Here is a 17412-nt window from a genome sequence, read left to right as displayed (position 1 = left end):
CCATGAGAGTCACATAGGAGGGCTGCCCCCCAATACGCACCCATCCCGGCCGAAACTGACTCACTCAGGGGAGCGAGCTGCTCATGTCCAGGGCGGTGGCAGGACCTGCCTGGCTCCATCTCTGGAGCTGCTCCTAGTAGTGTGGGGTGGGGTGGACCTGCTCTTCTCGTGTCCCCCAGCCAGGCCCTTTTGCTCCCACAGGCTTCATGGGGTTTTCAACACACCATGCTGTTGCCAGTTGCATGTCTGGGCTGGGGCAGGGGGGCAGCCTGGAACAATGCACAAGAAGTCCCTACCGTTTGCAGGGGTGCTTGTCTCCCCGCAGTTCGAAAGCCAATGAGTTAGAAGAGAAGTGTGCTACCTTCGCTGTCAGTACTCTGCCATCAAAGACATTCTCCAGCCTCATTTCTTTCTCACCAGTTATTTGCCTTGCTTGTAGCTTGCGTGATGCGAATTCACTTTCACTTCTGGGTATAGGCCCTTTCCCCATCTGCTTGTCAGGCACTGCAGTGGCACAATGGGGTATCTGTGTTGCCAGCATTTCAGAACAATGTGTAGAATCAAAAGAAGACAAACCAGCTCCCCCCAGAATTCAGGCGGGAGCTGGGGTTAAAGCCTGACCTCATTTCTACAGCTCTAGAGATGCTTGTTTTTGCAAGGTCTACATTTGGGACCGGATGGTATCCCCGTAAATAGTCACGCAAAATTCTCTTTGGAAACTCCCAGGGTGCCTGGGGAATTTTCTCGTGCTCCCCTCCTCTGTTCCAAAGCATGGCGTGAGTGGAAATATGAGTCATCAAACTCCAGCGTCCACTGTACGGTCACACCTCAGAATGGATTCTGTCACCTCCCACTCGGTCATTAATAATGGGGCGCCTTGCTGCCAGGAGTGACTGTGCCGTAATTTGAGTCCTAATGGCTGTGCTTGCTCCTGCTGTTTTTATGCCCTTGTACCCTTTGGAAGTGATGCATTTGGATCTGGAATGGGAACAACTTCCTATTGTTCTTGTTCAGCATGAATTAAGAGCAAACCTAGGAAGGAAGCCAGTTTATCTACTCACTGCTTACGTTTTGTCTGGCACCTCCTTGTTGCCCCAGGGTATATGTGGAATGTGGTGTGCACTGATTTTAACAAATGATGGAAGTGGAAAGTCGCATTGGGTGAGGGCAGGAAAAAAGCCTTACAGATAAACTGTAACTGATCGCAAGTGGGAGGGAAATGAAAACCCAAAGTGGATCATAGAACACTAGGACTGGAAGGGACCTCGAGAGGCCATCGAGTCCAGCCCCCTGCCCCAATGGCAGGACCAAGTACTATCTAAACCATTCCTGATAGACATCTATCTAACCTGTTCTTAAATATCTCCAGCGATGGAGATTCCACAACCTCCCCAGGCAATTTATTCCACTGTTTGACCACCCTGACAGTGAGGAACTTTTTCCTAATGTCCAACCTGAACCTCCCTCGCTGCAGGTTAAGTCCATTGCCTCTTGTTCTACCCTCAGAGGCCAAAAAAACCAAGTTTTCTGCCTCTTCTTTATGACACCCTTTTAGATACCTGAAAAGCACTATGATGTCTCATCTCAATCTTCTCTTTTCCAAACTAAACAAGCCCAATTCTTTCAGCCTTTCTTCATAGGTCACATTCTCTAGACCATGGGTGTCCAAGCTTTTGGCTTGCCTGGGCTGCATTGAGTGAAGAGGAATTGTCTTGGGCCGCATATAAAATATATAATATAGTTAATGTATATAAATCACATAATAATGTTAAAAGTTTACGATCTTGTGGGGCCGCATTACTAGCTGTCCAGGGCCGCATGCGGCCCGCGGGCTGCGGGTTGGACACGCCTGCTCTGGACCTTTAATCATTCTTGTTGCTCTTTTCTGGACCCTCTCTAATTTCTCCACATCTTTTTTGAACTGCAGTGCCCAGAACTGGACACAATACTCCAGCTGAGGCCTAACCAGCGCAGAGTAGAGCGGGGGAATGACTCCTCGTGTCTTGTTCACAACACACCTGTTAATGCATCCCAGAATCAGGTTTGCTTTTTTTGCAACAGCATCACACTGTTGACTCCTATTTAGCTTGTGGTCCACTATAATTCCTAGATCCCTTTCTGCTGTAGTCGTTCCTAGACAGTCTCTCCCCATTCTGTATGTGTGAAACTGATTGTTCCTTCCCAAGTGGAGCACTTTGCATTTGTCCTTATTAAACTTCATCCTGTTTACCTCAGACCATTTCTCCAATTTATCCAGATCGTTTTGAATTATGACCCTCTCCTCCAAAGCAGTTGCAACCCCTCCCAGCTTGGTATCATCTGCAAACTCAATAAGCGAACTTTCTATGCCAATATCTAAATCGTTGATGAAGACATTGAACAGAACCGGTCCTAACACAGACCCCTGCGGAACCCCACTTCTTATACTTTTCCAGGAGGATTGAGAACCATTAAGAACTACTCTCTGGGTGCGGTTATCCAGCCAGTTATGCACCCACCTTATAGAAGTGATTTGTTTCTCTGGTTCATCTTCATGGACCATCCTTGGTTATGCTCAGTTTTATTTTTGTCTTTCTACTCAGTGTCACTTCTTGTACTCCGTTCAGATTGTGCGGCTCTGCGGTGTTTGCAAATCAGTCATTGTGGGAGAAGGGGATTTTAACCAACCATATTTAAGAAAATGTTTTTATGAATATTACAGTTTGCGAAGTTCACTTTTGCAGAACAAAATTTGGTCCAGAAATACTCCAGGCTAGTCTGTAGTGGAACCTGTTCCCCAACTTGTTCTGCATGTGGCCTGGTTATGTTCCAGACAGTCATGCAGTCACATGGGCACACGACTCTACTATCGGGAGCTAGTTAATTCTCTCCGTACCGGTGGGGGAAGCCCACGTCCTCCCCTCTGTAACACACGGGCAGACATTGGGATGCAAGCTCAATACTCTTTTGTATGTAATCGCAGGCACCAGCCGAACGATCTGCTGCCTTCTACGTGGCGTACAGGTTTGTACCTTAGGGTGATCATCCGTCCCTTATTGTAAGATGTAGTGAAATGTATGGAAACCAATCATAGCTACAGGTTGTACCCCTCACCCACCCCAAGAAAGGGAGCAAAATTTCTAAGCCAGCCTCCCTCATCAGGCACCCCCAGGACCTCAGTGGTGCCGAATGAGGGGATTTGTCGGACAAGGGGAGATCAGGCCCCCAGGCTGCCTGGGAAGAAGGGGGCTCCACTTCTGCAGAGCTCCCCCATGGGGCTACTGGGCTCCCCTGGCTCCATCATCCCAGCGGTTATGGGGCTGCCGTCGGGGCTCCCTGCTCCTGCTGGCTCCCTGCCGTGGGGTTGTAGGGCTGCCAGTGGGGCTCCCCACCCCATCCAGCTCCCTGCTGCAGGGCTGCTGGGGTTCCCCTGGCTGGTGTCCCCACAGATACAGGGTTCCTAGTAGGGCGTCTTGCCCTGGTTGGCTCCCTGCTACAGGGCTGCTAGGCTCACCTGTCCTGGCAGGGCTCACAGCGGCTGTGGGGCTGCTGGTGGGGCTCCTGACTGGGGCTGGGTTCTCTACAGTGGGGATCCCCAACCCCAGCCAGACTCCCAGTTCCAGGTGCTCTCTGTTCTGTTGGACGAGGATGAGTGAGTGCTGGATTAGAGAGTTTCAACCTGTACCATTTTAAAAAGTACTGTTAGGCTGATCACAATTGCATTGTATCCCTGAAGGCAGTAGAAATATTCACTTGAAACATACTTGGTGCGCTGAAGGAAACGGTATCACAGAGGTCGCCGTGTTCGTCTGTCTCTTCGAGAACGACAAGAAGTCCTGTGGCACCTTATAGACTAACAGATACTTTTATATATCACACAGCCTGTGCTGGGGGCGTTCCAACTAACCACCTCGCTTCTGAAGGAAGAGAGCCCGCGTGTTGGTGAGCATGGCCAGCCTTCCGAGAACGAGAAATATGGAAATAGAGTCTCCTCATAATGAAGCATTGTCCCTTATTTTCCGTGTGTTTTTCCCCTTATTTCCAGCCAACAGAGATGGTCATCGAGGGTCAACCTTAACCCCCTTCCCTTCTCTGGAACAGGAGAACAAGGCTTTCTCTCTGTCCTTGCCAGCCCCACAGCATTCCTAGTGGGTGTGAGGAGAGCTTTGCCTCTGAGCTGCTGGCGTGGCTGCTATCCTAGAAAGGCCCCTCTGCCTGGTTCTTCTTTTTATTACTTTGGCAGCTCCCCGGTGCCCACCACCCCGCTCCTGCATTGTTTGTAATGGAGACAAGTCACTCAGTGTTTTCGGAAGGCTGGCCACGCTCGCCCAGACACACTGGCTCCCTTCTTTCAGAAGCGAGGCAGTTCGTCAGAATGCTCCCCATGCAGGCTGTGTGATGTCTGGAAGGACATCAGATTTCCCAGAACATGGGAAGAGCATCTCGGTTCCTTTTCTTTGCAAACCACTGAAGCTCAGTGTTTGTAGGCGAGTTCCAATAGACCATACATGAGTAACCAGACTCCCTCCCTCTGGCTCCCAGTCAGTGATCTGGACATAGCCATTGATGTCAAGGTAAAACTGTTAGGGAATGGGGCCTCACAGCTAAAAGGGGCCAGGACAGGACGACCTGAGCTGAAAAGTCACCATCCTCAGACACTTTTGGGGTTTGGATGAAATGGGACCTGGATCCACATCCCACTTGGATCCAGTTTTATTAAATCCAGGATGGGGGTATGGACGAACCCAAGGCGACGTTTGGTCATTGCAGATCAGCCCCTCAGTTGTGCATGCGCTCAGCCGCTCGGTTCAGAGGGGAGCTCAGCATGTAGTTATTAGTGCCCCTCTAATTTTTTACCATCCATGGACAGAATAAATTTCGTCATGGGCACCAAGGCGTGTGCAGATGTGCCAGGGAGAGCCAGAGGTGAGCAATTCCTGGCCAGCCCCCCTCTCTGTCCCAGTAAGACAATAGCCTCCTGGGAGTGAGAGGGACTGTGCCACCTCAGAGGACAGCCACCTGGGAGAGAGGAGATCCTGGGTCACAACTCACACTCAGTGGCTGGGGGAGATCTGAACTTGGCCCAAATCATATTTAGTTCAAGTGGAAGAGCTACAACCGGTGTGGCACAGGGAGGCCCCCAATCCCTACTGCCCCATCCAAGGAACAGAACACTCACCTGGGCAGTGGGAGAGCCCAGTGGAAATCCCTCCACCTCAGGTGTGTGGGGAGTGAAGCAGGGTCTCCCCATCACATGTGAGTACCCAGCCACTGGGTCAATGTAACACAGGAGCTTTTGGCTTTCTTCTCTCTCTCCCCTAGAGGCTGTTTTGCAGGTATTAGGCAAGTGCCCAGCAATCGCACAAGGCACTGTCTAGGCCTCTAATCACCTGCCAGCAGGAGAGGGGTTCTTGGCTGTGGATCGCAAGCCAAGGAAGGCACCAAACTCCTTGAACACGTGGGGGTTAGCTCAGCTCCTTCTGCCAGCACGTCCCAGGCGCCCTGCGGGTCTTGTGGACGTGATTGGTCATAAACAGGCGTATCGTAGCACTGGGACTGAGGTAGCTGAGACTGGGTTTGGGGCGCTTAATTTATGAGGAGAGACTGAGGGATTTGGGCTTATTTAGTCTACAGAAGAGAAGACTGAGGGGTTGGAGAGCAGCCTTACGGGGGCTGTTTTTGGTGGTGACAGAGGACAGAGCAAGAACGCCCCAGGCTGGTGGGGTTGTTGGGGTGAGGAATGCAGAATAAACAGCATCAGTGCAGGCCACAGCCTCCAGGCCAAGCCCGGGGGCGTGAATTTGAGGAGAAGCAGTCGCAGCACGTGCCCTAAACAAAGAGCCATGCGACTGGTCCTTGTGGCGATGCGCGAGAAGCATGCCGGGGCTCTGTGTCCCCCAAGCTCCTGCTGTTCCGGGGAGAAAACCTCTAACCTTCTTCTCCATCCACTGCTCTGGAGCTCAGCAGCTGTCCTCAGCCACCTGGTTTCCCCATGCCACTGAAAGCCGAAGTGGAGTTGCAGCCACGGGCAGTATAAATAGCAGCGTAAGGTACCTGTCCATGCCCAGCTCCGCAGCTCCACCGCATTTGGGCCTGACTCTCTTGGCCAATGCCAGTTTTGAAACAGCATTCTCCTAACCTCTGAAGTGAGTACAAGCTGAACTTCTCTAATCGGAACTCTCTCATCCGGCAGCTTCCACAATCTGGCATGATTTTAGTTTGCTGGACGATCACTTATCATGGGTGTGGCCACGTTTCCTGTGGTCCGATAATGTTTATTGAGACCTCGCAGTGTCGTGTGCTGTTCGTTTATCTGTAACTTACCCCTCAGAGCCCAGTAAGCAGTGGACATTTTGGTAATACTGCTAGAGAATAACAACGACCTGTGCTCTGGCACATTCGTTCATTCGGCACCAGTCAGGTCCCAAGGGTGACGGATGGGAGAGGTTTCAACTGTAGCGTCTTTGCTCCGCCTCCAGCAGAATGGCTGTCACGGCCGACTTTGAGTGTTCGTGTGATGTCCTGAGGTGCCCCCCAGCAAGGTACACTTCACAATCAGGGGACAATCTCTGTTCACGCTTCACAACCCTGCTCCTGAGAAGAGCGTTGGCCAGGCTAGCTTTGCAGTTGCTGTCATCCCCAAGCCTTGCTTTGGAAATGGTGTCATTGGAGGGTCCCACATGCCTTACATATTTAGGCATTCCCTCTGTGAGCTTTCTCACTAGGCTCGCTTGATTCCTTGGTGGCATAATTGTCACCAGCAAGAGCGGTGTATTGACCAGTCCAAGAATAATGTTCAGCAGCCCATCAGCAGGTCCCCACATGGCAGTATCAGTGCATGCCATTGGTAGAAGCATCCTGAAGGGAATAATAGCTAATTCTGGCTCATCAGATGCTGGAAGCTCAACCTCGGGGAGATGTTTTTTTTTTGACAGCCATGACAGCGTGTTGCTCTTTTGAGGCTTTCTTAGAGATCCAGCCAAGATGAAGAGGGAAGATGGCAGATCATATAACGTCAAGCTCTGGGTCTCAGCTTCTCTGGGCTAGGAAATAACAGTCAACTTGCTGAAAATCTGACAAGGAGTAGTTGTTGCTTGTGTAGTCTGCAGCTTCTTGTGTTGAGATTGCCCAGGGATTTGAGATTATGCCTTTTCTGGGATCAAACACCTCTATTTCATCTCTTCGCAGCTTAAAGGTTATGAACTACTTTATTTCTTGTGTTCCGTTCTCTCTTATCATGCATAAATGTGAGGCCCCATTCAACATTACAGTGTTCATAAATGGCTGGCTGCTGTTTGGTCTTGCTCCAGTTTCAGAGGCAGAAGGATTTGCCATTCCTTCCATCACAATTTTTATAGTATCTCGGACAGCAGTTTCATCAGCAGTCATATATTTTGCGGTAGGTGCTAGGTAGAGCTTTGTTGGTGAAGGTTGTGTTCCGTTCTTCTGTTTTGTCCAAGCCGCTAAAGCTGCCAGAACCTCGTCCTTCGTGCAGAGAGGCTGACGCTTCCCATAGTCCATGCTGAGAGATTGCTCGATGGCCATGTTGTGCCAGACGCCTCCTTCAAACGCTTCAGGGAACGCTTGAGCTTTCTCCAAGACGTGTCTCTTCACATCTTCTGAGAGAACATCCTTGTCCCTGGACTCTGCAAGGGCCATTCATCTCAAGTGATTCGCTGCATCATTCATAAATTTGTGGATTCTGACGGCACAGACAAGTGCTTTTCTTCTGAGAGCGTGGCTGACGTTTAAAGCACCACAGATGTGGGCTTCCACGAAGGTGTCTTCAAACACACTTCCTTGCATCGCGCTGCCTATATCCCCCATGGCACTGCCTGCATTGTACCTGGCTGCCATCTCAAGATAGGCATTATCAGATTCCCTTTGATTCTTCCATTTACTCCATCGTGCTTGGCAGTAGATTGCTTCGTCATACACAACATTTGGACCAGCCCTTGAATCAGAGGATGGAACGCCCCCAGAAGATAGTTCATCCTGGTGTGCACGGTATTAACATCAGTTAACAGCATCGGAATCACTGGACAGTAGCCAATATTCATAAAAAGTAAAACAGAAGACAGAAGAATCTTTTGTTGGTACAAATAATACAAATAATGACAAATATTTATACTTTCCAAACAAAAAGCAGCCAAGTAGCACTTTAAAGACTAGCAAAATAATTAACTAATAAATTATTTTGCGAGTCTTTAAAGTGCTACTTGACTGCTTTTTGTTTTGATCGTATATGGATGAGCACGGCTCCCTCTCTGTTACGATTTCTACTTTCGTGTGATTGCAGACTTTTGCTTTAACTGAAGGCAAAAAAGTCCATGAAAATGCATAAACTATATCACTGGGGGCGAAGTATTTCCCAAACTTTCCAAACCACTCCTCAGTCGAGTACAGAGTGACGTTATCAATAGTATTTTGAAACATTTTGCCAGTTTGGGTCCAAGTTAAATTCTCTCTCTTTAAATTATGGCCAGGTAAGTCTATGCAAGCAAGTTTTCTGATTTTTATGGGTTTTTTTTTTCAGATTGGATGCACGATGATTTAAAATCCTATGGAAAATGTGCATCACTTCCAGCATTTACACCTGCTGATGACCAGCAGGTATGTGCCTAATGTGTGAGAACAATGACATTTTCTAGCTGATGAGTTCCCCCTTAGTGCCCAGAATGCAAAAGGGATGATAGACTATTCTAAGGATGGACCCAGGGCAGATCCAAACTGTTCCTGTGTATTCAGGAGTATTCAGAACAGGGAATTTGATTCAGACCATTCTAGACACACAAGGTAGCTACGATGATCAGATTTAGGACTGAGATTTTATGGAATTCAGGAGTGTTTGGATCTGGGTTTTAGCTCAGTTGTGTCTTGAGTTTGAAGGCTCAGTCTTGATTTTGGTTCGGTTTGAGCTCTTGGTGAATTCCTCCCTGACCCTAGCGGGTGGAGAGTGTCGAGCTGTTTGCTGTGATAATCAACCTCAGAGTAGTTTGTTAGGCAGAAGGGCATCAGTTCCAAATTGGCTGTGAGTTCTATACTTAGATTTCATGCAGCGGTTATCAAGTGTAACTCTTCTGGCATGTATCAGAGAGGTAGCCACGTTAGTCTGTAGCTTCGAGAACAACAAGAAGTCTTGTGGCACCTTATAGCCTAACAGATATTTTGGAGCATCAGCTTTCGTGGGCAAAGACCCGCTTCACCAGATGGCATGGTGACAACCACAGCATGGAGTCACAGACCGTCTTCTCGGGTACTCCGGTCTGTCTTTCCACCCAGGTAAACCTGTCTTTGTAATTGATGCTCCCCTAAACCAAGACTCACCGTAGTTCCCAGTCCCAGAGGAACAGGCACATACCCCAGGTCTGTTGCACGTCTGATGTCACGCCAAACAGAGTTCTTGTAGCCAGTCCTATAATAAATTATCTACAGATTTATCAAATACTAGGACTGGAAACATGAGAGTCGAAGCAAGTAAACATACACACATAAATAAGCTCCAGTCTTCAGCGTCGAATGATAATACCGGTTGAATCTCCCTCATCCAGCACCCTTGGGACCTGACCAGTGCTGGATGAGAGAACTCGCTGAACTTCATCAGCACGTGAGGCGGGAGCTCAGCCCCGCCCCTCTTTCCCCATGCAGCCGGCACCTTGCTCAAAGCTGGGACTCCTGTGGATTAACAAAAGACCAGCTAATGCTGTCAACCACCCCCTAACTGGGAAAGCCGCGGCATCTTCATTATTTATCAGTGCAGCTGTTGTAAGTAGGACTATTAGTGACTTTAAAAAGTATCACCAGCACTTGGACCATACATGGAGGTTAAAGGGTCAAATTTCGGCCCTGCCTTGGAAAGGTTGCTGACCCCTGGTTTAAATATTCAATCCATTCTCCTAACTCTAACACCAGTTTAACGATACTAACGCGCTCAGGAAATGGACTAGCTCCAGCTGAGTGTCTGCCAGCAGTCCGTGGTGTCACACGACCTTAGCACCCCCCTGGTATCACGTCTACCAGCCCCACAAGGGACACTTTGCTCTGATTAGTAGCTCTTAGGAAATGTGTTCAGCTTAGCTGACAGGCTCCCATTAAATGAATCATTGGAAAGAAAAGATGTGGGCGTGTAGGCAGGTTATATATGCCAGGGAAATGAGGGGCAGTCCATGGGGCTTCCCCACACCTGTTTATCAGCCCGGATGACATGTAGAAAGGTCTCAGTTGCACATGTTCTCGAACTCAGGTTCTGCAGCAACGTTTAGGGAGCGTTGTTCCTTGTTAAGCAGGACGTTTTCAGACCCGGCAACCAGACCCTCATCTCTCCTGCACCGACAGAGTTCAGAGGAAATAATCAACTCTCTGCAATAGCTGAGGGGCATATTTGACCAGGTGCCATGGCAGGACGCAGGAGGGCTGTTAGAGCCTCCCACCGAGCAAATCTTTGGGGAATTCCCACACATTGCAGGGGATTTTAGGGGCTGAGTGAGGCTGACTTGGGTAGCTTGGAATTTCGGATTCCTGGCCAAGCGACACGGTTTTTCCAGTTTTTAGCTTATCAGTTTCAGGGTAGCAGAGTGCGTTTGCAGTCCTTTCCTGAGTAGCTGAGACCCAGGCACAGCTTTGGTTAATACAGTAGCACAGAGAAAAAAGACTCAATTGCCCGGAAAAGGTTTTTAAAGTATGGAAGCTTTCCATTCATAAATGAAACTGACCACATGATGGCACCATTGGCTGGAGCAGCCGAGAAGTTCTGCTGTGCTGCAGCCTTAGGAAACAGGAGTCTATTATTAGTGTACGAGAGCATGGGGATTAATCCATGTACGAAATGTGGGTTTAATTCCTGGGATGTAGTGGGTCAGTGCTTCCGAGAGCGATGATACGGTGGGGATCAGAGAGGGCACTCAGCAGAACGTGGGCTGTCTGGACAGCACGGGCTGGCGAGTGGAGGTTTCTGGGACCAAAGAAGGCCATTGTGTGTGGAATGTTGAGCTTCTTAGCTCCCAGGAATTTTTCCATAATTCCCCATCTCTAGTTCGCATGGAAATCCCCTCGTGTGCATGGGTGGGGAGGAGGGGGGCGAGCCTCTTCTGGCTGCTCAGTTCACCTGCCAGCTGGAGAAGGACAATGGGTACTGCTTGCCAGGGCTCTCCATGAAGTGGCAGTCAACTGTTCTGGGCTCAGGACTCATTCGTAAGCCTCCATGTCTAGTGACGACCCCGTAAACAGCGTTTGTGCCAAAAACATCTAGCTCAAAGGCATCTGTATGGAAGGCGGTTGGGCCAAGCCTGTGTGGCACTGCGCAATGGCAGCTCAGCCACTGGACCTACAGGGCCCATGCCTGGGGCCCTGGCCAAATGCGGGTGGGAGTCTGGGCTGCCCCAGCCACCCAGGCTGCTTTGACTGTGTTGCTGTCATGCATGAATGCCTATGAAGGGTTAAACCCAGAGAGAGTGGGCAAGCAGCCAGGTGAGCCAATGGGAAGAGAGAGGGGGATTTTGAATCAAAGTGGTTACCTGCTGAGGGGTCTTTCGTTTGTGTGGCTGGAGGAGAGAGAGACACAGAGGTGGTTTATGCCCTGGGGAGTTCAGTAAATATCCAGGCCCCAAGGAGATCTAGACAGAGAGATCTGTAGGTCGAAAGGAAATATTTAGTCAGACGCAATCAGGCTATTTTTTATTTTAGGTTTGATGCAGGACTTTCAGGCTGGCTGGACGCTAACCTTTAAACTGAGTCCCAGGGAAGTAATTCTCTGTGCTTTAATCTACTTTGTTTGAGTTGCTCTGTATCACCTAGCAGCTGAGTGTGCGTTATCATGTGTATCTTTTTGTTTTGTTAAGAAACCACCTTTTTTTTAAGGCAATGATTTGATTTCTGTGTCCTAGAGAAGGGTCTGTGCATGTGTGCGTGCCTAAGGCTGAAAGGTCAGCTATCAGAGGCTGCAGTTTAATTTCTTCTTTGGTTTTCAATCTCTCTCCTAAGGAAGGATTGAGAGTTTAGGGTAACCCCACGGGGAGACATCCCAAATATGTCTTCCTGGGTCCTAAAGGGCGTTGGCTCTCTTGGATGGTGGCAGCTACCTCCCAGGGTGAGGGAATCTGTGACCTTGGGAAGCTTTTAAGCAGAAGCCAATAGAGGCAAGGGATTTTAAGGTCTCTTGCTGGCCTCTGCTTTCTGCACTCGGTGTCGTAGTGCGGAACAGCCTTGGTAGGTGCGGGGGTAGGCAATCCAGGAGTGGGCCACCCAGGCTGTCCTGGCTGTACCAGGGGAGCTGCAGGGCTGGGCCACCTGGGCTGCTCGTCCATGCCAAGGGTCTTCTGGGGCCAGGCTGTGCTAGGTGGGGAGCTGGGACCAGATTGCTCTGGCTGCAACACAGGGGCCAAGTCTGGCTTATGGTTTTCTTTGGGCTTGGGAGACACACCTGGCCCAGGCTGTCCCTCTGCTGGACACCAGGCTGTAGACTAGGCTGGGGATGGGGTAGCCCTCCTCCCTCCTTGCATAGTTGCCTTGGCACTGACACAGCACTAGCTGGGCAGCCACCCAGCTTACGGGGGACTATATTTGCTGGCGACTGGAGTTGGGAGGGCATTACAGGGGGACTTGGGGAGCGACAGGAGTGGCCCAGGGGAAGGGGCAGAAAGGGGTGAGGTTGCAGGCAGAAAGGGGCGTGGGGGGCTCCCACTTGCTCTAGCCTCTGCGTGAAACAGGAGTGCTGGAGGCCCAAAGGCCCAGCCTGAGCAGGTGGTGAAGCTGAGGGCCACAGCACCACTCACCTGGGGCTGCAAAACTTGGGGTTTTCAATCAGATTGCACAAACGCAAGAAATCACATGGGCCCAAAACCACCCAAACTGAGGCGAACGTTTACACGCATGCTCTCCTTGGGCGGGAGAAGAATGTACTGACCAGTAGAATCCTAGGGCTTGACGAGACCTCGGGAAGTAATTGAGTCCAGCCCCTTGCACAAAGCAGGACCAATCCTAACTAAATTGTCCCAGCCAGGGCTTTGTCAAGCCGGTACGTAAAAACCTCTAGGGATGGAGATTCCACCACCTTTCTAGGTAACACATTCCGGTGCTTCATCACCCTTATGGTGAAGTAGTTTTCTCTAATATCTAACCTATAACTTGAGACCACTGCTCCTTGTTCTGCCATCGATCACTGCTGAGAACAGCCTCTCTCCCTCCTCTTTCGAGCCCCTCTTCAGGACGTTGAAGGCTGCTGTCAAATGGCCTCTCACTCGTCTCTTCCGCAAACTAAATATGTGTAGTCAAGCTCTGATGACAAGACCAGTCATGCACTTAACGCTCCAGGCTAATGTTCCTGCTGTGAAATGACTTGTTTGTTATTGACTTACAGAGATTTCGGGAAAAGGCCCTCATTTATAGATAGGCCCTCCCACTTTTCGCTTTGGGAACAGAGGAGTTATTTCATCAGAAGTGAGGAGACAGATATAGGGACCAGAGTGTTACATGCCTAAATACATCTAGGATCTGGGTCTTGGGTGCTGTAGTGACAATGATTTTTAAAAAATTTAAGGGATCGTGGATGGGTCTAAGGTGGCTGGGTAGAATCATAGAATCCTAGGGCTGGAAGGGACCTCAGGAGGTCATCTAGTCCAGCCCCCTGCCTAAAGCAGGATCAACCCCAACTAAATCATCCCAGCAAGGACTTCGTCATGATGGGACTTAAAAATCTCTAGTGATGGAGATTCCACCACCACGCTTGGTAACACGTTCCAGTGCTTCACCACCCTCTTGGTGAAATACTTTTTTCTCATACCCAACCTACATCTCTCCCTCTGTAACTTCAGACCATTGCTCCTTGTTCTGCCATCTGTCACCACTGAGAACAGTCTCTCTCCATCCTCTTTAGAGCCCCCTTTTAGGAAGCTGAAGGCTGCTATCCAATCACCCCTCACTCTTCTCTTCTTCAAACTAAATAAGCCCAAATCTCTCAGCCTCTTCTCATAGGTCATGTGCTCCAGGCCCTTAATCATTTTCATTGCCCTCCACTGAAGCTGCTCCAATGAGTCCATGTCCTTTCTATCCAGGGGTCCCAGAACTGTATGGAGTACTCCAGATGTGGCCTCACCAGTGCCGAGTAGAGGGGAATAATAATTTCACAAGATCTGCTGGAAATGCTTCTCCTAATGCACCCGAATACGCTCTTAGCCTCCTTGGCTACAAGGGCACAGTCTTGACTCATCTCTGGCTTCTCATCCACTGTAATCCCCAGGTCCTTTTCTGCTGACTTGCTGCTTAGCCAGTTGGTCTGCAGCCTGTACCAGTATTTGGGATTCTTCTGTCCCAAGTGCAGGACTCTGCACTTCTCCTTGTTGAACCTCATCAGATTTATTTTAGCCCAATCCTCCAATTTGTCTAGGTCACTCCGGACCCTATCCCTACCCTCCAACGTATCTACCTGACCCCCTAGTTTAGTCTCATCTGCAAATGTGCTGAGGGTGCAACCCATCCCCTCAGCCAGGTCATTAATAAAGTTGTTGAACGGTACCAGCCCTAGAACCGATCCTTGGGGCACTCCGCTTGACACCGACCACCAACCAGACGCTGAGCCATTGACCACTACCTGCTGGGCCCATCCGTCAAGCCAGCTTTCTATCCACCTAACAGTCCATGTATCCAATCTACACTTCCGTAACTTATGGGCAAGAATGTTGTGGGAGACTGTATCAAAAGCTTTGCTAAAGTCAAGGTATCCATTGACTTCCCCGTGTCCACAGAGCCAATTACCTCACCATAGAAGCTAATCACATTGGTCAGGCATGATTTGCCCTTGGCGAATCCATGTTGACTACTCTTGATCACTTCCCTCTCCTCCAGGTGCTCCAAAATAAATTCCTTGAGGATTCCCTTCATGATTTTCCAGGGACTGAGGTAAGGCTGACTGGTCTATAGTTCCCTGGATTGTCCTTCTTTCATTTTTTTAAAGATGGGCACTACGTTTGCCTTCTTCCAATCATCAGGGATCTCTCCCAATCTCCACGAGTTTTCAAAGATAATGGCCAAGGGCTCTGCATGACATCTGCCAATTCCCTCAGTACCCCTGGATGCATTCAATAATGGGCCCTTGGATTTTTGCATGACTAGATTTTCTAAGAAGCGCTTACCCTGTTCTTTCACCACTGAGGGCTGCCCACCTCCTTCCCATACTGCATTGCTTAGTGCCCTAGTTTGGGAACTGACCTTGTCCGTGAGGACTGAGGCAAAAAAAGCATTGAGTACTTCAGCTTTTCCTACACCCTGTCACTAGGTCACCTCCCTCATCCAGTAATGGCCCCACATCCTCTCTGATCACCCTCCTATTGTTAACATGCCTGGAAAAACCTTTCTTGTTACCCTTCACTTTCCTTGCTAACTGCAGTTCCAATCATGCTTTCACCTTCCTAGGCAACGCATTCCAGTGCTTCACCACCCTCCTGGTGAAGTAGTCTTTCCTAATATCCAACCTACACCTCCCCCTCTTCAACTTCAGACCATTACTCCTTGTTCTGCCATCTGACACCACTGAGAACAGTTTCTCACCCTCCTCTTTAGAGCTCCCCTTCAGGAAGTTGAAGGCTGCTGTTAAATCACCCTAAGTCTTCTCTCCTATAAACTAAACAAGCCCAAATCCCTCATCCTCTCCTCATACGTCTTGTGCTCCAGCCCCTTAATCATATTTGTTGCCCTCTGCTGAACCTGCTCCAGCAAATCCACATCCTTTTTATACCCGGGGCCCAAAACTGGACACAATATTCCAGATGTGGCCTCACCAGTGCCAAAATTCGCCCTTATTTGGAGTTTCTCAGGGATTCCTGCCCTTTTCCCAGGGGTAGGGGGGTGGCTTATGTCTCCCATGGCTACTGAGGAGACATGGTGGTTCCTCAACTGAACATCCACCTGTCTCCCTACAGGTCAGGCCCCAGCTGAACCAGGCTCCTTGCTTTTCTCCTCCCCCACAGACATTGCTTGCAAGTAAACCAGGGGTAAGCTAGCTGGGCTCAGAGGCTCTCTTTAACCCCTGGGGTGCCAGGCACTCTTTCTCCGCTCCCTGACAGGGATCTAGCCCAATTGGTAGTGAGCTTTGTCTGATACAGAAACTGGGAATTGCCCTTTGATTGGATTACTATAACGCATCTTTTCCTTTTCCTTACAAATTCAGTAAAAAATGTATCCTCCTCAGAAGCTTCTCCTACAAAGGGTTTATTCTGCATCTAGGGTGAAAAAAATCGGGACAGTGGTGAGCCTAATAGATGTCTGTATAAAGGAAAGCCCCAAAGATTGCGATTGTGCCTATGAAAACAGGACATTAGGTTTCCCTGTCTGCATCCAGCTTAGTCCAGATTTGTCTTCTGAAAGCCTTGTGCAAGTTTCGTTTGAGGCACGTCAGTGATAGGGTGATGGAGATTGGTTGGTCAGACATTGGATAACGAAGATTGGTCAGCTATAAAGTGAAGAAGGTTGGTAGGTCAGACTCAATGTGAAGCAGGTCAGTAGGTTAGACATAGCATGGTGAAGATTGGCAGGTCAGACACTGGGTGACAAAGATGGGAAGGTCAGCCATAGCGTGACGAAGGTTGGTAGATGAGACACTGGGTGATGAAGGTTGGTAGGTTGGACCTTGGGTGATGAAGCTTCGTAGGTCAGATGCTGGGTGACAAAGGTTGGAAGGTCAGATACAGCGTGATGAAAGGTCAAACATAGCGTGATGAAAGTTGGTAGGTCTAACACTGGGTGACAAAGGTTGATAGGTCAGACACAGGGTGATGAGGTTTGGTTGGTCAGACATAGTGTGACGAAGGCTGATAGATCAGACATGGCGTTATCACTTTGTGAGAAATGTTCCCCACGGGTGACGGGGTATTTGTGGCTTTTATCACGTTTCTGTGTGAATTCATTTGAGAGCACAGTGATTGTCTTGTTTCACCCGCATAGTTGTTTTTGGGGCATTTCGTGCGCGAGTCGAGTACCACACGCATGGTGATAGGCTGGGGGCAACACATGGGAGCACAAGGGGACACATGCCCCCCAAATGCCATGGTTGGGAGAGGCCAGGGCCAGCCAGCACTTGGCAGGACCACATTGTCCTGGGGAGGGGGTGGGACTGCTGCGCACTCAGCAGCTGGAAGCAGAACTATGTGGTTGGGAGAGCAGAGTGAGCTGGGCAGTGCGTGGGTCAGGGGTTGGACCCTTGGCCCACTAGTGTCCCGGGCCCTCTTGCTTGGGAAAGCGGGTTGGGGCAGAGGCCAGGTGGGCTGGAGGAAGAGAGGGGAAGAGGTAGGGGGAGGGAGGGGATGGAGCAGGGTCGGGAGAGACAGGGCCTGAGGCAGAGGAAGGTTGTTCCAGCCCTTCCCCAGGCTGGGAGGAGGTCACATGCCCGATGGCCACCTGGACCTCCCCTCACCAGTCACCCTGGAGATAGACACATGTAGGACC

The sequence above is a fragment of the Carettochelys insculpta genome, chromosome 14, assembly GCF_033958435.1.
Source record: "Carettochelys insculpta isolate YL-2023 chromosome 14, ASM3395843v1, whole genome shotgun sequence".
In the NCBI taxonomy this organism is placed as follows: domain Eukaryota; kingdom Metazoa; phylum Chordata; order Testudines; family Carettochelyidae; genus Carettochelys; species Carettochelys insculpta.
This window is presented reverse-complemented; position numbering follows the sequence as displayed.